The sequence below is a fragment of the Arvicanthis niloticus genome, chromosome 12 (assembly GCF_011762505.2).
Source record: "Arvicanthis niloticus isolate mArvNil1 chromosome 12, mArvNil1.pat.X, whole genome shotgun sequence".
NCBI lineage: Eukaryota > Metazoa > Chordata > Mammalia > Rodentia > Muridae > Arvicanthis > Arvicanthis niloticus.
In genome coordinates this window covers 22,823,244-22,832,942 of record NC_047669.1, presented here as the reverse complement: position 1 = coordinate 22,832,942, position 9,699 = coordinate 22,823,244, and the positions used below count along the sequence as shown (strand labels likewise).

Sequence of the window (9,699 nt, the reverse complement as noted above, 5' to 3'; positions counted from 1 at the left end):
TTTCATTATAGAAAGAGCTTTGCTATTATGTAGCTTAATATTTCCTTGAACCCCCATGTACCTGATCTTGACCTTGAACTTATAATCCTCTTGAATCTGCCTCTCAAATTCTGGAATTACAAGCATGTGCCTCTGTGCCCAGTACTTACACCTGTTAATTTTAAATGGTTTGTTCTTGTAAATTTCTTTGCTCATGTTCAGACTCAGTAAATGACAATTCTAGGTTGGGGATGTAGCTCAGTTGTAGAGTTCTTTGCAAAACTTGGTCAAGGTACTAGTGTCAATCCCTAGTTTGACCAAGAAAAAAAAATATTCCTTGCCACAGTGGATAATAGAACCCTACCTAACCATATGAAGACAGCCATAAAACCTAGAAACCCTGTTTAAAACTTCCCTGCCTTCCATGTAGGGGATGACTTTGAGCAGGTTGTTTAGCCAGCCTTGCCTGTAGTAAGCATACAATCTTCATTCTAGGAGGGACTCTGCCCAGTACCACAGAGATGGACCTCCTCACAGATAGACCTAGAGTCTGAAGAGGCTAACCTTGCTGGTTTTCCTACCCAGTCTTTCACCAGTAGCCATAAAGATCCCTGTCCAGTCACATCTGCAGTAAGCTGTCCACTTTTGGTTAAGTAAAAATATAAAAAATGGGCAGCAGGTTTTGGGTATCTGGGTCTTTATTTCCAAAGTTTCCTGTGTCATTTAAAACTTTAATTACATAAACATGTTACACATTTTTGTGCTGTCATCTGTTGTCATAGGAGTGTGAACCTTAGAAAGAAGAGGATGAGTCTTACCTGCTTGTGTGCCCCTACATGACATTCATTGTAATGATTCATTTTGCACTGAGTCAAAACTTTGAAATATGTTTCTTTGACACTCCTTTCTGTAAAATATAATTCTTTTCTTTTCTTTTCTTTTTCTTTTTTCTTTCTTTCTTTCTTTAGTCTTTCTTTCTTGTTTAAACACTGTTTCACTTGGAAGCTCTGGCTAGTGTGGAACTCACTATGCCGATGAGGTTAGCCTTGAACTCACAAACCTCCCTGTGCCTTGGCCTACATGCACTGAGATTAAAGGCAAGGACCTATTCCTGGCTGACAAATTTGAATATCAACATTTATTTCTCTGTAATTGTCCATACAGTAAAAACAAGTTCAGTAAGAGCCAAGGCATGGTTACTCTTGAGATTGGGAGAGGACAGGAAGGTGTTTGAGAGCAATGAAATAATGAATATGAAAATCAATGGGGAATGAGGAGGGCTATGCCACACTGCCTTCTGAGTGTGACTATGCCTCGGTATAGAAGAGCTCACTGCAGCCGGGGTCATCTATACAAGATCAAACCAACAGGATCACTCAGCCTTCCTGCTGCCAGTGCTAATTGGAAAGGACATCACAGTAGGAAGAAAACGTTTTGAAGATATAGAAGGGGAGTGGAAGGGAGAGTTGGTGGAATATGCATAATCACCATGGCTTTTATAGAGAGAGAGACAGAAAGAACAATATACAGACACAGACACACACGCACTCACACACACAAACAGGGAGGCAGAAAGGGAGGGGGAGAGAGAAAGACAGAGAGAAAGACAGAGAGAGGGGAAAGAAGAGACACAATGACAGAATGACAGAGAGAGAGATTCAGGCCATTACAATCTGGGCCAGAAGAAGTGTGTAGCTTTAATTATGAAGTATTTTCCTGTGTTTGGTCATAGCTGTAGCCGTTGCATCTCCTTGCAAGTTAACTGATTCACTATTTCAACTGGTTTTAATATCAATTTGGAATGTAGTAATGTCTAGAAATGTAGTAATGTCTAGAATGTCTAGAAATGGAGAAATTCTTGATTGATTACAATTGGAATCAGGTAAGTTAAGAGCATTCCCTAAAGAACTGTACCTGTTGCCTTAACTGCAGAGGGCATAGCCACCACCCCAACTGTTGGCAGCAGCTTTTTGCAGGGGTCTGGATAAAGAGATTGGCAGAAGGAAGATAGCTTGCTTCTGATCTCTTCACCTTCCCTCTGTCTCCAAGTTGATTTACTCTGTTGAAATCAGAGCCAATATTTCCAGGCTTCCACTAGGAACTAAAGACAAGAAGGTCCCCAGGAACCTTCCAGGTGTTTGGTGCCAGAGAGGGACTGGCTCTTCCTGTACCCGTTGTCTTTATTGTATGGCCAGCCACAGAGAACTAGATATTGACATTCAAAGGTTGTCAGGCAGATGTGATGGCGCTAGCCTCTAATCTCAGGGCTTGAGAGTCTGAGGCTAGTGGAGCTCTGTGAGTCCAATGAGAGCCTGATCTCCATAGTGAGTTCAAGGATAGCCTGATCTCCATAGTGAGTTCCACAGTAGCCAGAGCTCCCGGGTAAGGCACTCAGCCTTGTGGACTGGTTTGCTGTCTCTCCAGCAAGGGGTTCCAGCTGCCGTGGGAATATTCTGACTGCCTATGCAGTCATCCTCAAGAACCAGGCAGCCTCTGGCCTTTCAGCCTCTCAGGTGTGATTCAGCTGATGCTGCAGTTTTAAGAAAGCTGACTCAATGAAGTCTTTCCTGTGGATATTTGCATCCTACTGGTTCTTTCCTGCTTGAGAACTCTGACTGATACACTCTCCTCACTGGAGTCTTTTCCTGCCTGGTTAAGGGCACTGCCAGCCACCCAGCAAGCTGCTCAGTGCAGAAGCCAGAGGGATCTTCTTTACCTTCTTATTTCCAAATAGGATCTATCAGACAAAATGGCCCTTTCCTGTTAAAAATTATCAGGAGTTCTTAGTTCTCCTCATGGTAGTCCGGGTGACTTTTGTAAACACATTTTGGAAACAGCGGGGCTGGTGGGGATAGGAAGAGAGAGAGAGAGAGAGAAAGAGAGAGAGAGAGAGAGAGAGAGAGAGAGAGAATGCACTGTTAAGTCTTGGTGCTCAGTCTTTGCCTAACTTCATCTCAATGTAGTTTCCCAGTTGCTGCATGCTAGATGCAAGTCTCATTTAACTCTAAGAAGACACGCCAAGCTCTTCTCCATTTACACTGTTTGCACTTGACACTGCAAGTCAGAAACCCTCCTTCTTGGAACATATTCATCATCTCATTAAAAATATTGAAAAATATTGAATATCTGAAGTAATGGATGGATTAACTTGTTTGGTTTAATGATCCCACATGGTATTCAGAACTTGAAAGTCACTTTATACTTGACAAATTCTTGGGATGACCTACAGATATTGTCTTTTTGGGGTATGAAAAAATGTGTCACTTGTGCTCCACTATGTTTGTAGCAGCCTTGTTCAAAATAGCCAGGAACTGGAAGCAACCTAGATGTCCCTCAACCGAAGAATGTGGTTCATTTACACAATGGAATGCTATTCTGGTATTTAAAACAAAGACATCATGAATTTTTCAGGCAAATAATGAAGCTTGGATATATCATCCTGAGTGAGGTAACTCAGACCCAAAAGGACCTATATTACCATAGTATTCACTGATAAGTGGGTATTGGCCAAAATGTAGAGACTACCATGACACACTGAAAGACCCAATAAAGTGAAGCAAGAAGGAAGTGGGGGGCAGGACCAGGTATGGTGAGACAGGAGAAAGGCCTATGGGGGCAGGAGAATAAATAGAAATATGTACCTGTTGTGAGTGGGGCACTGGTGTAACTTTGTTTTTTTATACCTTTCTTTTAATGATGGTTGTTAAGTGCTCTAACCTCCTTTTTAGCCCACCACCTACCACAGGTCATGGGAAAGAAAGGAAGTGGACCTGTTCAGAAATGGTTCTTTGGAGCAAATTCCATCTGCATTGTCAGGACATCAGCAGTTCAGTTCACAGTTCTGCAACAACAGCTTAATCCACTTGCAAAGACTCTATGGATATATCTGAAGTCCAGTTCAGTAGTGATGGGATAGCAGCTGCAGCAGACCTGACAGAAAAAAAACAGGTCTCAGCTGAAATGGCACAACTTCAGGCAAACAGGCACTCCAGGAAAAGTCCTTCACTGTGCCTCTCTCAATGACTCGAAGATCAGTAAAAATGTGAGACCAAGAAATGTTTAGCTATGCACGCAAACCAAACTCAGGCCCCTTCACTGACAATTGAGTCTTATTTATACTCCCTGCAAACATTACATGTCCTCCATGGGTATTGCTCCACCATGTGTCTGCTTCAGCATGTGAGTCTGTCTCAGCTGATATGACTCTGCCAATTGGCCCAAGTCCACAGAACCTGCAAGAAGCCACCAGCATACCAGCAGAAGTTTTTTGGTGGATTTCTGTCTATGTAATCTTGACAAAATGAGCTCAACTATTTAAGGTAGATCAACACACGTGTGAATCCTTTGTCACATATCTTCACATGCTTGCTTTAGCAGAACATAAATTTTCCTTCATGGGTCTACCTTAGCCTTTCACCTGAGCCCCCAATAGCAAAACAATCCTTCATGTGTCTGCTTTAGCAAAATGTCCTTTTACTTGTGTCTGATTTAGGAAAACACTCCTTCATGTGTTTGCCCCAGCAAAACAGCATCCATCACTTTTCAAGGAACCCTTAAGTTTCTAGTTCAAGGTGGTGGTGGGCAGGTTTGGGGGGAATCTTTAGGAAGTTCCAGAGACCTGGGATGAGAGAGGCACCCTGGACTCAATGTGGATGACTTTAGCCAAAATGCCCAACAGTGGAGATACAGAAACTGAAGAGACCATCTCCAATAGACAGACAGGACCCCAATGGAGGGACCTACAAATTTTTGACCAAAAATTGTTCCAGTCTAAAAGAAATAAAGGGACAAAAGTGGAGCAGAAACTAAAGGTATGACTGTCCAATGACTGAACTAAATTGAGATTTATCTCATGGGCAGTCCCTGACACTATTACTGATGCTATGTTGTACTTGTAGACAGGAGCCTAGCAAGACTGTCCTCTGAGAGGCCTTGCCCAGCAGCTGACTGAGACAGGTGCAGATACCCACAGCCAAGCATGAGACAGAGGTCAGGAACCCCTATGGAAGAGTTAGGGGAAGAATTCAAGGAACTGAAGAGGATGTCAACCTCAAGGGAAATCAAACCTGCACCCCTGGAAACTTCCAGGGACTGAGTCACCATTCAAAGGGCATACATGGGCTGGTCTGGAGCCCCAGGCACATATATAGCAGAGGGTTCCCTTTTCTGGCCTCAGTGGGAGAAGATAGGCCTCATCCTGTATAGAATTGATGATGCATGGTGGGGTCCAAAGGTGGGGCCACCCTCTCAGAGGTGATGGGGAGGGATGATGGGAGGAAGATCTCTGCAAGGAGGGACTGGGAAATGGGGGCAACATTTGAGTTGCAAATAAATGAAATAATTAACCAATTTCCAAAGAATAAAAACAAAAACCAAGAAAAAAAGAAAAAAAATAAGACAGACAGAAAGAAAAATGTGTCCCTGTGTTTTCAATTGTTAATTGAGATGATACCAGGCTAACAGGAGATGTAAATGTTTGTCACTTTCTCACTTGTTCAAAAATGAAAAGCAAGCTGCTGTGTCATGTGGCCTCCAAAACCAACTGGTTTGGTGTGTGGCTTTTTCTATAATTAATGTGGACATCTTAAACTAGGGCAGTAGAAGAGGCAGAACTCTGTGCAGGCAAAGATACTGACAGATGCAGAAGGAAGACTGAGGGGAGGTAGCAGAGACCTGGGAAGAATACAATGAGAAGCACTTGGAGAAGTTGGGTTAAGTTAGAGGTTAGCTGAGAGACTGTCCCAGGAAAAGGCCAATGGCCTTGAACTATGTAGATGTGTCTGTGTCTTTATGAAACCTCAAACAGTCCCAGGAAAGCCCAGCAATACCTAGTGCACCAATGTGGGGCATGAGATGCAGACTAAAAACATGAATTCCAGACACAAGACCCAGAAGACAGAATCCAGGCACAGGAGCATGAGGGGAGGCATCAGCTGGAGTGGGAGAAGCTAAACTCTCAGACCTCAGAGTCAGTACTGTGTGCTCAGAAAGGAGGGATCAGTTCCCAGAGGACACTTCAGAGAAGGTTAAACACTGAAATAAATATCATGTTTTTAGCAGTAAAAGAATAAGTAGAAATGGTTTTTGAAATGTGTATAGAGCTGCAAAAGGAAAAGAAATTGAGTATTGGCAGTCACAGAAAAAAATTTTAAATGAATATAAAAGTCTCCAAAGATGAGAGAGAATTAGAAAAAATAAAATATTTTCTGTGTTAAAAATGGAAAACACTATAGCAGAGGGCATCTGTACCCTATGTAGTTTCGTTTAGTTTTCACCAAAGAACTAAGTATAATGATCACAGATTTCTCTGTCCACTCTAAGAAACGTCTGAGTATAGAAGAAAAAAATCTGCTTATCTTTCTTTCTCAAATTAGTGTCAGTCTCATTCCTTTCGTAGCTGGCCTGGCTAGAGAAATGTTGCATTGCGTGTAATTTTAAAAAACAGGATTCCACCTTCGCCTGTGACCTAGAGGCCCACACTCTGGCCCTTCCTGGCTTAGCTCTGAGATCAGCTCCTTGGCAGAGGCCCGAGCTGCCCTGAGCCTTACATGACTGCTGCTTCCTTCTCAGACCAATGCATGACAGCAAAAGCCCCTTCTCTTTCCCTGTATCTCCTTTCTTCTCCTAGGACCCCAATGCCCCACCTGTCCCTAGTGCCCAGCAATTGGCTCCCGGCCTCCTCTATTGACCAAATCAAGAACCATTAAGGAACCAGACTTTAGTATCAGAACCTCCCTCTACAGAGAAAAACTAGACACCTTTTAAAAGTACCATTATACAGAACTGTTAGAAAAACTACAATAATTTTTCCAGCTACCATAAAGCAATTCCCTCCAGAAGAGCAACACACAGGTTATGATGAATTTAGATGGCAACCCATAGAGATGATAGCTCTATGGGGATTTATTTATTTACTTATTTAAAAGTAATATAAAACTATTTGTTGACCACTGTTCACCATTACTTCCAGTAAAGTAAATATGCAGTTGGATGACATTCTGATACTACAAAGTTACTTTTCTGGCTCATTGAACCATAACAAAATACTGAAAAGATTGATCCTACCAGGATGGAATGAGTCAGGATAAAAATAAAAAATAAAATAAAATAAAAAGCATGCAAGTCATTAATTGGTATTATCAAATTTTGTTTACTCACTTAATCACCAGGTCTTAAACTGCCAACATTAGCTCCAACCATGATTCTATTTCCACATCAAAGAGATTCCATGAATCATAACCTTTTAGTACAGATTTTAACTTTATCAATGAATGTTTCACCAGAGGAACCTTTATGAAGACTGGCTGACCTGGACCTGCCTCTAGAGTGCTGGGATTAAAGGCGTGCACCACCACACTTGGCCCAAGTCTTGTTATTAAATCACACTACTACTTTGTCTAAATCCATTTTCTGAAGTGGGAGTTGGTATGGACAACATTCTGTAAATAACCTACTGTATTTACGTGATAATACATCAATTCTGATGTGGTTGCTTTTAAACTATCCAATAAATCACAGAATCTGCTTAATTAGAAATCTTATGGTTTCAGGAAAATATTTTCAATGAAGGAAACTCAACTTGTGTTTTCATCTTCAGTTCTTTTGAGTATTAAAAACAAGACAAAACAAACAAGTTATGTAAGTGTTTTATGCATACACCACATACAAACAAAAAAAAAAAAAAACAAACAAACAAAAAACCCAGAATGGTCCTTCTGTGTCCCAGTTAAAAATAAGTTCAGACTGAGTAATGACTGTAAAATCTCCCCAGCATTTAAGAAAAGCTGTTCTTCAAAGCTGAGGAATTACAACATGGTGTCAAATATTCTATTGATAAAGGAAGTAATTAAAGAAAGCTCTTACTTTCTCATATACATATATATATACATATATATACATACACACATATGTATATATATACATATATATGTGTATATATATATACACATACATATATATATACACATATATATGTACATATACATATGTGTGTATGTATATATATGCATGTGTGTGTGTGTGTGTGTGTGTATGCAAACAATTATTGTGCTTCATCTTTGGGACAAGAATGCCAAGTCAGCCTCTCCTCACAGAAGGGAATGACAATCTGAGGACACTTCATATTTGCCTCCTTTGCCAGCACAGGGTCAGCCTCATCTGAGTCCTTCCATTTCTTGAGAAACATTAATTCTCCACTGCTGTCTGTGGCACCAATGATTCGTTCAGGATCAAGACCTCTGACAAAGCCCCTTGGCTTGTCAGCAGCATCTCTCTTCTTCTTCGATTTGCTATCATCAGATTCACTGTCAGATAAGGTTTCCTTTTTGTCCCATCTTTTTCTTTACCAGCTTTTTGAGAATTAAGAAATGCTTCAATTAATTCTGGGCAATCTAAATTTTCTTCTGGTTCCCAAGTATTATCTGTGAACCCCTTCCACTTCAGGAAATACTCCACCTTCCCATTCACTACACTATGGTCCAGTACTTTTTCTACCACAAATTCTTCAGGCTCTGCCTCTTCAACTTTTTTTACTCTTTTTATTCTGTTTCTTTCCCATTTTTTGAAATGTAGTTTTATTGGAGGCCATTTTTTAAATTTAATCAGAGACTTGAAGAGTTAACGGCTCCAATGCTCAGGGTTGCAGATCCTGCAGAGTCTCCTGCCTGCTTCAGCTCAGCCACACCAGAGGGAAGGGGGAGTGTGCAGTTCTTATCTATGGGGATTTAAAGAAGCAATTGTAGCTTCTGGTTTCCATCTGAACCCAGAGCTGATCCTGTGCCACAGTGCTCCATACCCAAATACTACCAGGAGAGAGCTGGTCTCCCATGAATGCCATCACACCTGTGAGCACAGGTAAGATCACCACTTCTGCTAAAATTCCTGGCCCAAGAAGGACCAGCCCAGAGCCATCAGGACACAGAAACCAAGGCACAGCCAGGGACGGGATCCTTCCAGTTTCCTCTGGTACCCGGAGCTGAAATTGTGCCACAGCTCTCCACACCCAAATTCATCCTAGAAAGAACTGGTCTTCCAGGAGTACTGACACACAGGCCTGCAGGAAGGAAAAGACACAAGCAGAGACAGCAAGACCAGCTAACACCAGAGATATTCAAATGGTGAGAGGCAAGGGCAAGATCATAAGGAACAGAAGTCAAGGCTACTTGGCATCATCAGTGTTAGTTGTTTTAAGAAAAAGTCCGAGTTGTTTTAAGAAGTCCGACCGCAATTCAGAACAGACCACTCCAGACCACACGGTTCCAAGAGGGAGGAGGTTTATTCAGGAGATAGGGCAAAGGTGGGGAGAGGAAGGTGGAAGAGATAAGAGAGAAGAGAAGTAGAGGCCGGCCATGACCACGTGGAGAAAGAGGAAGGTGGGGGAGGGGACAGAGAGGCAAGAGGGTAAGAGAGAGGGAGAGAGGGTAAGAGTAAGAGAGTAAGAGAGTGAGGAGGGGGCAAGCAGCCCCTTTTATAGTGGATCAGGCCGACCTGGCGGTTGCCAGGTAACTGTGGGGAGGAGCATACCTGGCTGTTGCTAGGTAACTGTGGAGGTGGAGTTTAGACAGAATACTAACAAAGAGAACACAAATGTCAGCACCAGACTACTATACCCTGTGCCCTTCCCCCACGCTGCCAATCTGTCTAGGTTGAGCAGGCCCTAGGTTGAGCAGGCCAGAACATGCTGTTTACCACTAGAGAGACCCGAATAACAAAGGACCTGGG

General features: G+C 42.2%; 1 pseudogene; it reads right to left on the bottom strand.

Moving 5' to 3' along the window:
• Positions 1-8,020: 8,020 nt before the first annotated feature.
• LOC117718244 (chromobox protein homolog 3 pseudogene) lies at positions 8,021-8,566 on the bottom strand (annotated as a pseudogene).
• Between the last annotated feature and the right edge of the window lie 1,133 nt (positions 8,567-9,699).